The 15,044-nt window shown below is 44.1% G+C and overlaps 1 protein-coding gene across 1 annotated transcript in view; it reads left to right on the forward strand.

The window, feature by feature from the left end:
- Nucleotides 1–245: 245 nt before the first annotated feature.
- adam11 (ADAM metallopeptidase domain 11) overlaps nucleotides 246–15,044 on the forward strand; it is a 114,339-nt gene continuing 99,540 nt past the window's right edge. The window contains exon 1 of the mRNA XM_078529561.1: nucleotides 246–306. The gene's annotated coding sequence lies outside the window, so the exon portion shown is untranslated. The remainder of the gene's footprint in view (nucleotides 307–15,044) is intronic.

Here is a 15,044-nt window from a genome sequence, read left to right on the forward strand (position 1 = left end):
TTTCATGTTCGGTGTAATCAATAGGATTGCCTTCTAGGCAAGTTAATGAAATGTAGAATCAATGCATTGAATTAAGGGTAGTGTTGTAATGCAGGAACTGTAATTTAACTGTGATTAACTTTGTGATCTTTTGTGACCGTTGATATCCTGAAGTAAAGTGACTGTTAAGTTGAGATCTAACCTGCCAGAATAGCAAGTTCCTTTGCATACTCACATTTCCATTTTTGTTCTCTTATCAGTGATTTGCTGTCGGCACGTTACATTGAAAGGCATTTCAGTGAGGAAGGAAAGACTACACAGACTTTGGTAAGATAAAGATATTATTGGCATATATTTTATGAGAGGAATACAAAAATGATAAAATAATATTGACGGTGTAAATACACACTGAACAGTTTGGAATAGGAAGAAGCAACATTGAGCAGCAGGTAACATGAGAACAGAACCTGCGGCAGCAACCACACAAGATGCCTTAGCCATTGAGATAGAAAGCTCCAAGCAATGGCCAGAAAAGTGTCTCCAAAAGCTGCAACTAGCTTTGTCTAACAGCAGCTAAGCTTCCCCTTTAACTTCAACCTTTTACTCCGCTTTGTACAACCCATGGCTTGTGAGGAGGAACAGGAACTGGCAATAGTCAGACAGACAGATGAAAATGGCACTGAGGCCTAAACTTATGCTGAGGCTTTGCCTGCTTCGCCTGAAAGATTGAACAGGTGGGAGCTTTTTTATTATCTGAGAAAAGAGAAGACTCAGAGGTGACCTGCTAAAGGCCTTTCAAATTGAGAATGGGTTGGACACGGTAAACATCGGGAAACTCAGCAGGCCTGCTCTGTGCAGAAAGTTTCAGTGCTGTGTATTCTAGGCTCCCTTTATTTGTGCTGCAACACTAGGGTGAGAAAACCCTGCATATGAGCAGATGCAGTATCAGTGCCTGATGCATCACTGACAGTGATTGCCCAGGCAGCTGCCAACACTAAAGATAGCGAAGGTTGAAGAAAGAGAAAAATGAAAAGACAAGTGTTTAGGTTCCGTCCTGCTACCCTCATTTCTGCCGCTGCCTCCTCTCATCAATGCCTTAACAAACCTTAACAATGTAATTGGTCATATCAGTTGCCTTGTTAAGAGAAACAGGTGATAGGTATTAATTGTCTTTAGGCACACATAAATAGGGGATAGCTGGGGCACTGGGTATGTGGGAGGAGAGCTGTGAGATGGAACAAAGTCAATAAACTTGCTCAATAAACAAAAGCTCTCTGCCTTGGTTTCAGCTTCACCAACCGGCTTGGATCCTTTTAACAACTTTCCACCCCCCACCCCTGACCTCCCCATTCCCTCTCGTGGCCCCTTGCCCCTCACTTCACTGCTCCTTCGCATTCTCCCAGCTCTCTCTCACTTCCCTTACCTTATTCTCCCACTCCCTAGGCCTCTCGCTTCTGCGGTCTCTCACTGATGCCTTCGCCTCTCCCTTCCACCCCCTCCCACTCCCCGCCAAACACCCTGATGCGGCGGCTGAGTGGTGGAAAGAGTGGTGAAGAGACTTGCGGGGAGCTGCGGGAGGGAGCGAGGGGAAATGAGTCAGTGGTGAAGGGAGCAACGAGGTGTCGCGGTGAGGAAGCGGTGAGGAGAACGGCGAGGGGAGGCGGGAGGGAAGCGCAGGGAAGGAGCCAGCGGCAAAGGGAGCAGTGAGGGGCTGTGGCAGGGAAGCAACGGGGTGAACGGGAGTCCGCAGGAGGGAGGGGGCAGGCAGCGGGTATAGCCAAGTTTTCAGGAAATGGATGGCGGGCGGCGGACGCACAATAGTGACACCAGTGGTTGGAGAAACTGCACGTGCGCTGATGGCTGGAATGGGAGCTGACATCCCGATTCCCTTTTCCTATTCGGCGGCTGCGCTAGTTACAAGTTACAGCCCATATTCAATTTAGTGCTTCAGATGGATGTGCAGGCCTCCCCGGATATAGATTGAAAAGGGCATTAACGCCACATGAGACAACACTTCCAGCAGCTGCTTGATTTTGATTCTGTCTCTGGCCCACTTTTAAGTGCAAATGGGGCGGTAACAAGACAAAAGCCTCCCCCATCGTCTCATTTTAGACAGAGCAGTGTATCTGTGGCAACCTCCTCCTAGGTTAGAATAGCTCATCTTATTATATATGTTCAACTGTTTTTCCTCATGTTAATTGAAGAAACGCAAAATACTGCGGATGCTGGAAACCTGAAATAAAAACAGAAAATGCTGGAAAAACTCAGGTCTGACAGCATCTGTGGAGAGAGAAACAGAGTTAACATTTTGAGTCTGTATGGCCCTTCTTCAGAGCTAAAGAGAAGTAGAAACGTGATGAAATTTTTACTGTTTAAGGGGGGGGCGGAGCAGGTGAAGCTGGATAGAAAGCCAGCGATAGGTAGAGACTAAGGAGGGATTGACAAAGATGACATGGACAAAAAGACAAAGGGAGTGTTAATGGTAGTGGTAAGGGCTAAAGGAGGTGCTGATAGTGGCATAAAGGTAAGAAAGCAAAATATGTTAATAGCATAACAAGGGTAAGCGCTCTGTGAAAGAACAACACGGAAATAACAATTTGTTAAGGTTGTGTGGTACAATCGGTAAGCATGTTTTATTCAAAGCTAGTGTTTTGAATGAACATGACTGTAATAAAGAGGATTACTCGCCAAGGTAGAAACAGTATTGTTCATTTCATTCATGAAAGGTGAATAACTTCAGTTGTGTTTTTTCTACATTAAAGGCACAAAATAAATGAAAGTTGTTGTATAAGCTCCATTCGGGGAGGATTGCTGCACTCAAGGTGCATGTGGATATGCTGTCCAACCTTTCCTCCAAAATTGCCAAATGACAGGGGGCATTCGAGTGCCCGGAAAATGAACAGCTAAGTTGCCACCTGCTTAGATGTTGTGCCTGTTACTGTTAGGCAACTAACATTCCTCATCTTTGTTCCTGTAGGAGAGCCTAGAATGGCAAAGAGAGCCTACAATGCAACACTGGCATTTCTGAGGAAGGGGAGGGTGCCTTAGCGAGTGCAGTATCACGTCATTTCTCTGCACCCTCCACCAGCGTAGATACTCTCATGTCAGTGAGTATGCATTTGCACTTAGATTTGGGATTGTTCCCCATGCGGTTGTTCGTGTCTTTCAGGCTGGATATAAGCTTGCTCATCATCTTCCTCGTCTGAAGATATCTCGTGCTTCACCATGTCCTCATTGGCCAAGACCTCCACCCTCTGCAGTGCCAAGTTGTGCAGAATACCACAGGCCACCACAATCTGGAAGATGCTTGCTGGAGTGTATTGAAAGGCCCCACTGACCGATCGAGGTACCTGAATCTCAGCTTCAGGAGGTACATGGTCTGCTCGTGGTATGGCTGGTGTTGTATTCCTCCCCTGCTTCGTTCCTTGGGTTCCTCACTGGTGTTAATGGCCATCTCATTAAGGGCTAGTCCTTAAGGAAGAATCCAACTTTGAAGGCGCACAGGGGAAGTACAATCAGGCACCTGGGAATGTCTGAGCATGTAACCATCGTGGCTGTTTCCAGGGCACTGAACACACCTCTGCAGTATCAGTTGGAGCTGCCTGCAGACCATTGGCATTGAGGGAATGGAATCCCTACTGTTCAGGAAGATTGCTGGGTGGCCTGTGGGAGCCTTTATGGACACATGTGCAGTCTATCACACTTTTTGTACCTGGGGAAATCCACGCGGTCCTGAATTTTCTGGCTCTTTGTCTCACCGTCCAGATCAGTGGCCCATCTGAAGTGGCTATTTGTCACCACCTTGATCCAATGATGTAGTGCTGATTGGGAGATGCCAGAACAGGAGATGGAATGAACCAGAGGTGTAGAAGTTAAGGACCACAGTGACCCTCTCCGACACTGGGATTGGATGACCACCAATACTTTTGGGGCTCAGGTTGTCCATCACCATGAGACAAAAATCTGGAGAGACACAGCCTTCAGTGACACTGCCGTTCTGATATATGGAGGTAGCTCTCTATGCACCTTTTCTTGTATGCCCTCTTTCTGTACACCTTTGCTGCATGATACCTTCTTCTTTGTGTGGGAGCCTGCTCATGGTTCCCTATGCGGCCTCCTGTCGCTTCCCCACCCCGAGGCTGCCTCTACAAGTGACCATGAGCTGGCTGCTGACTGGATCCCTGTCTCTGCAGTCCTCTCCTCTCCTCTCAAGGGCAACTAGGGATGGGCAATAAATGCTGGCCCAGCCAGCGAAGCCCACATCCCGTGAATGAGTGAAAAAAATACCAAGGCCCCACAAACAGGAATAAGATGTTTGATCAGTTTTGGGGATGTTTGTTGAAGGACAAATACTGCGCTTTGTAAAGACTTAACCAGTCTGTGAATCCACCCTCTATCAAGATATCAAAACAGCAACATTGTCCAACAGCCCACAGCTGAGTATAGGGTTGCACTTGAATCTGAGACTGTCTATGTTCAAGCAGACTGCAAATATCATCTGGATGCACAGATGACCAATGTCCATTGGATTAGGAGCATTCAGGACTAAAAAACAAAATACTGTAGATGCTGGAAATACTCAGCAGGTCTGGCAGCATCTGTGGAGAGAGAAACGAGTTAATGGGCCTTAACTTCCAAGCTCCCCAGCATCGGTTTTGAGGGGGGGACGGTGGTGGGTGATACCCCAAAGGTGTGCTGGGGAACCGCCTTTGGAAGTTCATAGGTAAGGTTTGCATGGCAATTGCCCAGAAGCGCAGACTTCCCCTGGGCAATTGTCCTGCACTTGGAACCATCTGAAAATGTGATTTAAATCACAGACCTCAGATGGTCCCAACTAGTTTGCGCCATGAGTTACCCAGAAAAGGTAAGGATTAAAAGCACTTCTAACTTCTGCATAACTAGTGTACAGACCCAGACCGAACACCCACGGGACTCCCCCCAGCCCCACGACCCTCCAGGGGACTCCGTCCTAATCCCCGAATACCTCCTCAATGGGACTCCCTCACTCTACTGACCCCCAGGGGTCTTCACCAAAGTAACCCCCACAGGACACCCTACCCCGCTGACCCTCAGCTCTTGCTGCCCACATGCAACAAGACCTGGACAAGAATCAGACTTCGGCAAGGTGACATGTAACATTTGTGCCACGCAAGAGGCGGGCAGTGGCCATCTGAAACAAGCGAGGGCCTAAACATCTCCCCTTGACATTCAACAACATCGCCATCACTGAGTCCCAACCATCGACATCAATGACCAGAAACTGAACTGGACCAACCATATGAATACTGTGACTACAAATGCAGATCAGAAGCTGGGAATCCTGCGGCAAGTAACTCGCCCCCTGACTCCCCAAAGCCTGGTCACCATCTACGAGGCACAAGTCAGGAGTGTGATGAAATATTCTCCACTTGCCTGGATGAGTATGGCTTCAACAACACTCAAGAAGCTCAACACTATCCAGGAAAAAGAAGCCTGCCTGATTGGCACCTCATCCAGCACCTTAAACATTCACTCCCTCCGCCATTGCTGCCCAGAAGCAGCAGTGTTTACCATTTATAGGATGCACTGCAGTAACTTGCCAAGGGCCCCCCTTTGACTGCACCTTCCAAGCCTGTGACTACCACCACCTAGAGGAACAAATGCTCCCACCACATGGGAACACCAGCTCCTCTAAGTTCCCCTCCCAAGCCACAGACTATCCTGACTTAATTGGAAATATATCATTTATTCCTTTATCATTCTAGGACTCCTTCCCTAATAGTACTGTCGGAGTACCTGCATTGTACAGCCTGCAGTGATTCACCATTGTTCACCACCAGCTACTCAAGTGAATGGCAATAAATGCAGGCCTAGCCAGTGATGAGCACATCCTATGAGAAAGTAAAAAATAGGACCATTATGCCTATTCTCTGAGGAACATTTATAGTAAAATCCAGTATATATGCCACATTATACTAGCTGTTTAATTATCTTAGAACAGAGGAGAATGAATAATTCACCAGTGTAATTTTTACAATCAATATACACCAACTGCCACATTTTTAAATATTTCTAAGTGCTTATGATGCGTCATTGCCCTGTAGAGCTGAGTACTAATTCGAATCCTACATCCAGGGTGCTTTTTGTTTTTATTGAAAGTGGGTTAGGGCAGTTCTGATATTTTTGAAATATATGAGAATCCAGTCAAAAAAGATTTGCGTGCATTAGGTGTGAGAGCGAGAGAGAGGATTAGAATTGCAATTTTACCCAGAAATTCAACAAACCTTTGTCCAAATCAAATGTTTTCCTGGTCACTCTACGCCTTTGTCAAGTAAAAATGATCAATTATGGAGGTTCTGATGATGATCAGGTAGAGAAGCAGAGTCTACTGGTACACACAGGCCAGTTTAGCTGTGTTTTTTACATTACATTGTTATATTGTGACACTATGATCCTAGATTATCCAACTGGATTAAGAATTTGAGAATTGAAGAATGAAAATTACTTGTTTGAGGATATGTAAATGGAATTAGTTTATGAAATCGGATGTCATGAGAATTCGCTGTTTGTGGTTAGCAGATGTACCAGTTTGATGCAGATGAGGATGGTTATATTTAGTGAGCTGTAGCCCTTTCTTGGCACGGTAACCAACTCCATCCCTCCGAGATCCCTGCAGTCCTCCAATTTTGACCTCCTGCGTGGCAGGCAATGAAGGATAGAACTGGAGCCTAATTTTTACACACTTAAAAGTTTTTATTCACAGCAACAAACATACATCTCCAAACCCAATTACCGCAGCTTCAGTCTGCTACTCTTCAGGTCCAGCCATGGATCATTGCGAACATGACATGATAGACTGCGTAGGCAGAGAGTATTGACATTTGTTCTTGCTGTAATTGTAGCTTTGTACAATGTTGTCTTGGGGGCATTTTCTGAAGAGTAGAGTATTGTGAAGATTTTTAAAATGAGTTGGTATAATGTTATCATAAGTGAAAATTAAACTCTATGTCTAGAATTAAGGTAACTAAAGGGAAACCTCACTAGAATATACAAAATATTAACTGATACAGATAGTAATTATGGAATATTACTTCAATGTAATCTGGGAAAGCAGGATCATAAATTAATTTAAATTTGTGAAAGCGTAATTTAAAGCAGATATTGGGAAGAACCTCCTTACATGCAGATTTCGCTTGCATAATTACAGTAATTAGAGTTCTTTAGATAAGAATAATGACTGATTGTGAAACACTTTGGAATCTCCTTAGGACATGGAAGGTGCTATATAAATGCATGTTCCTTCCATAATATTTGTAATCTGATGACTAATGCAGTAGAGGTAAAATCATTAGACACATTCCATGTGCAGCATTTTGAAAAGAATGGGTTTAAATGAGGTGAATGGGCTTTTCTCATCATTTAATCAATTTCCTGTGTTCTTAATTGGAAAATTAAATTAAATTAAATCCTGGTTCATAGAATCCTATCCACAAATGTTCAATGTTTGAAATGAGCTGTAGATCAGATTATTGCAGACTTTTGACTTTCTATCCAAAGATCAGACTCTTCAAATGCAGAATCTGTAATGTGTATGTCTTCTGCTATTTTTGTCTGTCTCCCCTGTGACTTGCATAAGAATAGTAGATAGCCATGTTACTGCCAATAAAAAATACCCCTCCTAATTGCACTAGTAAAGGGAGGATTCCATTCACTTTGGCTGCTTTTGGCTCACCTGATCCTGGATAGTTTTTTCCCCATTCAGTCCAATCCACATGAATTCCAGTACAGTTTTTATCATCTGTTGAGTGCTGATCTTACTGTGCTGCTGGCTATGTTTTAGCGTTGCCTTTATGGAAAGAAGGTTCTGACTCATTTAACCAAATGAGTTTTATTTGAACTTCCTTGGATTAAAAATATCACTTTTTGTGGCTTTTTCTTGGTGTAAATAACTGACATCCTAGAGGGAGTCACACATTCTTTCTCAGTTCCTTGGTGACTCATGAGAATGTTAAATGCTGTTTTAAGAACAATTTGAAATACTCCCACCAGTAGTGGTTGAGGGATCAGACTATAAATATATTGCCACATCTGTATATATAAGCCACAGTTTATTGTGAGTACCTGTAGTACTGTTATCAAAACCTTCACAAGTGCCCATAATAAGCTACATCGGGGAGCATCCATGATTATGTTTACAGTTGGATGGAATTGTTCTCCACATGAAATTGGTTCAGATCTATAATGTCACCCAGCTGCCCGAAAATTGTTTTGTAAAGACAATTCTGTGATTTTCTTTTCTATTTCCTGGAAATGGATATTAGATTCCCCTCAAAGTCAAAAATTGTTTGTCCTCCCTGCTTGTGTTAAGATGTGGACTTTGGCTGGGGTGGCGAGGTGGTGGGAGTGGGGTGGTGGTGTGGTGGTACCTGGGTAGGTAGCTGTAATTTAAATAGGAGATTTTTTTATGTAGGATTCAGGAAGTTCATAAAAAGGCGATGCTATTGCATGTCATGGGATTTGGTTACTTTGATGCAAAAAATGACGAGGTCAGAGATTCAGTCTGTCGGAGTGTCGGGTGATGTGGAAAAGTTGAGTTACTTTCAATGATAGCATAACGGTCCATAGCTGATTATGCCTGCAGTAATTCATTTCCATGGCAACAGCAACTGCTTCTTTCAAATTTGACTTAATTTTGTACAAAACAAGAATCATTCTCAGGAATCAGTCCCTGTTGAAGTTTGCTTTTTTCACTGCTTGTGAAAAAGGTTATAAATATTTTGTTAGTCCGAATGCCATGTGAGAGAGTAAAGTAATTGGGAATACCAGTACATACAATAGAGTATTGCAATTGTTGCTAAACACACACAATTTTATTTAACAAGATCAGATGGCTGGCTGCATGAAAATGAGAGAGTGTGAAAAGGAAACTTCCCCCCCAAAAGTCTCCAGAAAGTTGATCTCTTTGATGCTTTCAGTCATGGCCCCAAATTTCTTCCCTACGGCCTGGTCTGTGTCCACACCATACAATAGTTCAGGACATTTTTCAGGTAAATAGTTCCATAAGTCACTGTTGTTCTTTTCCGATCCTGGAAAATAATGCAATAAAGGAAAATGTAGTACAATAAGTTATTTCAACAGAATTGCAGAATTGTTACAGCACAGAAGCTGACCATTCGTCCTGTCATGTCTGTGTCGACAATCCATAGCAGCAATTGACCTAGTGCCACTCCCCTGCCACCTTCCCCTGTCATAACAAATGCACAAACTACGGCAAAACATTTAAAGTTCTTCTGACTAAGCCAGATGAGCTAGATTTCTCCTCGGTGAGTGGGTGGGAGGGGTATTTTCTGCTGGCAGCACAAGTGAAAAGCTTGCTTATGCTTAAAGGGAAATTGTTTGCTTCATTACTAAATCCAATCCAAAACAAATAAACTTTAGTAACAACCAGTTGCTACCAACAGTAAAACCTTGGCAAAAATAGAATTACCTGGAAAAACTCAGCAGGTCTGGCAGCATCGGCGGAGAAGAAAAGGGTTGACGTTTCGAGTCCTCATGACCCTTCCGCAGAACTGAGTAAAGTTAGGAGAGGGGTGAAATATAAACTGGATTAAGGTGGGTGGTGGTGGGGGGTGGGGGGGGGGGGGGAAGAGAGAAGTTTGGGGGCGGGGGGGTGGTTGTTAGTAAAACCTTGGACCAAGTTATAAAACCACCATTTCTCGTGCACATAACACCCCACTGTCATAATGAAAGAAAGAACTTGCATTCATTTGATGCCTTTCATGAGTTCAGAGTGTCTTAAAGCACGTTACACAGCTAATTAAGTATTTTTGAAGTGTAGTCTCTTGTAATATAGGGAAACACAGAAGTGAGGATAAAGTGGAAAGGATTATGTAGGGCAACCTATGAAGCAATGGAGGAAAATCTTCAGATAATTGATGACTATATAAATATTGGCACAACTTTTTTTTGTTTGTTTGCTACTGGAATGTAGGTGATGCTCAGTATTTATTGCCCAGTATCTAGTTACTGTGAAAGTATTAAGTGTCAAGCATGTAGTGTAGGAATAGATTGGCCTGGAGGCCAGATCTGAAGGACTTTAATGAAACCAGTTGTGTTTTTATGGCAGTCGTTTCATAGAATTATAGAATGATGCAGCCCAAAGGGAGACCATTTGGATCCTCATTCCTGTACTGGCACTTTGATTGAGATAAGCAATTCATTCCACACCCTGCTTTTTCCCCATAACCCTTTAGTTGTTTTCCCTTCAGCTATTTATCCAATTCCCTTTTGAATGGTGCTATTCAATCTGCTTCAAGCAGCCAATCAGGCTGTGCATTCCAGATCTCAACAACTTGTTGTGGAAAGAAAATGTTTCCTCATGTCACCTCTCATTCTTTTGTCAATCTGTGTCTCCTGGTTACCAACCCTTCTGCTACTGAAAACAGTTCCTGCTTATTTACTCTAATAAAACCATTCACGATTTTGAACATCTCCCTTTAACCTTTTCTGCTCTAAGGAGAACAATGCCAAAGCTCCAGTTCTCTGGCACCACCCACTTGTCCAAGGACGGTTATGGTCAGAGCCTCTGCAATTTCCATCCTTACTTTCCCTGGTAACCTAGGTTACATTCCACCTTCTTTGAGGACTACCAACCTTTTAAGTACATCCTCTTTATCTATTTTTATCCTATTCGATATCACCTCTTCCTCCTATATTGCTACATTGGCAGCATCCTCTTCACTAATGAAGAAAGATGCCTAGTATTCATTCAGCACTTCATGCCCTCTGCCTTCATAAGATAGACCTTTTTGCTCCCTCAACGGCCCCACCCTTCGCTTGACTAACCATTTACTACTGACATGTTTATATAAGACTGCTGCTTCCCTATTATGTTAGCCACTAATCTACTCTCTTCCCTTCTAAATCCTTTTCTTGATCTCCTTTGTACTTGCTATATTCAGCTTGATTCCCTATTGTTTAATTGTCCTAAGCCTTCTTTCTGTATTTTAATCTTTGTATCTTTAATCATTCGGGTAGCTCTAGCTTTGGTTGGCCTTCTTTTCTCTTTCATAAGAAGGTAATCAACTCTGTAATCCAGCAATCTTTTTGCAGGCCTCCTGCTGTTCAATTATTGTTTCGCCTACCAATCTTTGATTGCAAAGAAGTTTTTGGTGCAGTGGGTAGCATTGCTCTGAGCCAGAAGGTCCAGGTTGAAATCTCACTCCAGGGCTTGCTGGCCACAGAAGTTGTGTTGATAACACAGTCAGACAGGTTGATTATCAACCTGTAAATCCTTTCAACACACCTATGGCAGGTGGTTAGTGTGGGAAAGACTCCTGGTCAGCCATGCTTGATGTGAGGTGGCCCCTCTCAGGCTTTGGCTTTAGGCTAGCGACCTGTTCCAGGAAAAACAAGCAACAGAAACAGATGTAAATGTACCTGCTTCATGAATCTCTAGACATGGCAAGTCTTCTAAGCCTGGTTCCAATCCACCTGGTTCAGATCCCTGTTCAATTCACTGAACTTAGCCCTCCTCAGGCTAAGCATTATTATCTTTGATCATAGGTGACCTTTTTCCATAACTGTTTTAAACCTGATGATATTAGCATCGTTGTTCCCCAGATGCTCTCTTACTGAAACATGCTCCACTTCATCCCCCAGTACTTGACCCAAAACTGCTTCCATCCACCCTGAGCTGGAAAGAAACTGATCAAGAATCTTCTCTTATGCAAGTTTCAAGAATTCTTTCCTCACCACGTCATTTACACCATCACTATCCCGGCCTATATGAGGACAATTGAAGATTCCCATTGTTGCTACTATGTAATTCTTTCATCTTTCTGTAATTTGACTGCAAATTTGCTCCTCTTATCTCCTTCCTCCTATTTGCCCTGTAGATACTCTCAGGAGTGTAGTAGCTCTTCTATTGTTCCATAATTCTAACCAACCTAGCCTCTCAACCGCATCACCCCTCTCCAGTCCAAGATAATTCCTTGGCCAATACCCCATTGTCATTTTTACAGATGTTTAAAATTCAATTTTATAGCTTGTCATAAGATCTTAACTCTCAACCTCAGTTGACAGACCAATACAACAACCATTGGGGGTACCTCATGCTTGAAATGGAGAAACAGAAAAATTGCAAGATGTTTGGAATGTCGCATTGGGGTGGAGTAATGGAGGGAGAAAGGAAGGTTACAGGTGAGCGAGGGATTATTTAAACAGAGGAACAACTTTTATTTATAATCCTGTCCAAAAGTGAGACACTCTCCCTCAATATGAGAGCAGTTCTCAATTCTTAGAAATACTTGGGCTTTAAACTGAGTTGTTGAGAGGCAAAGATTTGGGGTGATTGACTGTAACCAATCAATCGCTGATGGCTCGTGAAAGGTTTCTAAGTGGAAAACAATTGCTTTTCTTGAGGGGAGTACTTCAGAAACAGAGGCCGGAATTTTCCGGGCCCATCAGTGTCAGGCATCCACCCATCAATGGTGGGCCACGTTTCCCACCACCACACGCCGGAAACCAAATTTCAATATTTTAGCATCTCATTACAAGTCCTGCTCGCCAGAATCATTCCACCAACCCCCCCCCCCCCCCCCCCAAAAACCGGATTATATGGGTACGTCGATGTGATTGCACGTTGACATGTTTCACAACTGTACAGGAGCGACGTACACCTGGCTGGCTGAACTTTGCTCGGGACTTCGAGGCTCGTTTGCCTACCTTTCTTCAGGCAGCACTCACGGTCATCAGCACCAGGCTTTGCAGCCAGCACCACATCACTTTTAGCGGGGGGGGCTCATGGGCAGGTCTCTACCTACCAGACCAGCCGTAAGGTGGGGGTGGTTCTTCGATGGCTGCAGGGCTAGGGCTTGCCTGGGGAAGGGGGAGAAGTGGTCTCAGGCAAAAGAAGAGACTGCAGGACAAGGGCTGTAATAGGGATGGGGAGTATCTCAGGATGTGTGTGAGGGTACATGTTGATCTGTGCAAGTGGCCTCAAGATGGTGAGAGCTGAGGAGGCAGTCTCCTGAGAAGATGAGGCCAGATGGAGATGTGGGGATGTATGTGTGCGAGAATGGGTGGTGATGTCCCTCGAGCTGGCACTGAGTGAGATGCCAGTGAATATGTGATGGGCTCGAGTGTGTGAGTTTAGAGTGATGAGATGGCTGCCTTACCCTGGTGGCACGGATGAGATCATTCATCCGTTTTCTGCACAGACCTCCTGTGTGCGGCTTTGGGACTGACCACTTCTGCCGCCCCCTCCCAAGCCGGAGTGCTAAGACTAATGGCCCGCCTGTGGCCAGAGAGGGGGTAGAGGACGTCATGGCGGGTCTCCACGGCATCTCAGGGATGCGTCACTGAATTGGGGGGGGCTGCATTCTTCTTGGCATTTGGGGCCTTGTCTTCACCAGAGCAGCCTAGAGCTGCAAGCATTAAGAAGTGTGCATGTGGCTGCAGTTTAAAAATGGTGCCCTGTGTGAGGGAGCAGTGAGGTAATGGCGTGGTGGGCAAATCGGAGACCTGCTGCCAGTGGGACAGTGTTTCCTGTAGTTGCATAATTAATGAGGTGAGATGTGGCATTAAAAATGACCTTTCACCCCCCCACCGCGCCCACACTTTGTGGAAATCTGGGACGATTCCGCCCAGAATATTTAAACATTTGATGAACCAATACTTATTAAATCAATGGAGAAAAGTAACCAATAAATGCATGAGTCTTATTCAATTGGCCTTCTACGTTCTGATCAGCTATGTGGCACCTTTTTTTTTTAAAAAAAAGTCATTATTTCTTGAATGGTTAATTACAGAGGTTAAACGGTCATTGCTGGTTGTGTGGAACATCGCCAGTGTTGTGGTGGGAACCACTCAAGGGATTTGATGCACCAGCCACAGGCTAACAACAACTGTTGTTGAGGAAGATTCAAACAGGCAATATAAAAAAGATGAATGCTTGTATGAACAGTTTCATTAGCAGCAAGTGAAGGCAACAGTTTGTATTTTTCTGGCTCAAACTAAAGTGGTTCTCTTAAAGATAATATAGATGTTCCTTCTAATAGTACAGATTCCAATTTAGCACTTAGGTTTGTCTCATGTGTAAATAGGGCTGAAACAGATAAGAAAGGCATTGCACATCCTAGAATGCTGAATTGAACCATAAAGAGCTGGATTTTTGCAGAGTCAGGGAGACCTTGTGGACCTTTTAACAATGGCAGCAGGGAACTGATTCCAGGATTCCTGACTCATTCCTAGCACCCCCAGTTTTCGTCAAGTTGGGATAAGGGTGCTGGCTATGCGGATCGCAAGCCCGCACCCTGCACTCCCAACCTGAACAGGTCCATTGCAGGGATAGGCACCTCCTCGCCCTCTGCAATTTTTGTGCCGTCAACCCAGCTTGTCAATGAATCGTGGTTCTTGGGCCCTCAGAGGTGTCATGAGCTATAGTCTAGATGAGGGAACCTTTTGAAAGGTAAGTTCAAAAGGTCTTACCCATGCCAACCTATGCCCCTCCACCCGCCCCAATGGCCACTCATACACTCAGTGCCAACATGAGCCCCTCCACCCACCCTCAATGGCCCCTCATACCCTCCATGCCAACGTATGACACTTCAATGTCCATTTACCCAGCATACACTGTGTGCAGAACCAATGAACCCTATGGTAACAATGTCACGTGCGAAAAAGCTTTAAACATATTAATTCATAACTTTCTTACAAAAAACTAATTTTACCACAGCCCTATATAAGTGTCAAACCAGCCCTTGAAAGTACCAATAGCAGAAACTGTAAGCACTTGATAACTCTATCTTGTGTAAGTAAACATTGAATAATGGAGAAATAGATCGAAGAGGGAAAGCTGCCAATCAAGCAATGTTTTTCCTTTGGTGCAGCTGTTTCAGCAGACTAATGGATGTCTGGACTCTCAGACAAGAATGCATACTGAGGTTGAGTACCTGAGGCTGAGAATCGTCTGAGTACAGGATTTCTATCTTCCTCTTAATCACAGCCATTTCCTGCTTTTGGATTCGGAGTCTTTTCTATTTCCTACTCTTCTGTAGTTCTCAAATGAGCTGAAAATGTGAACA

Source organism: Cetorhinus maximus, chromosome 25 (genome assembly GCF_964194155.1).
Source record: "Cetorhinus maximus chromosome 25, sCetMax3.hap1.1, whole genome shotgun sequence".
Lineage (NCBI taxonomy): Eukaryota > Metazoa > Chordata > Chondrichthyes > Lamniformes > Cetorhinidae > Cetorhinus > Cetorhinus maximus.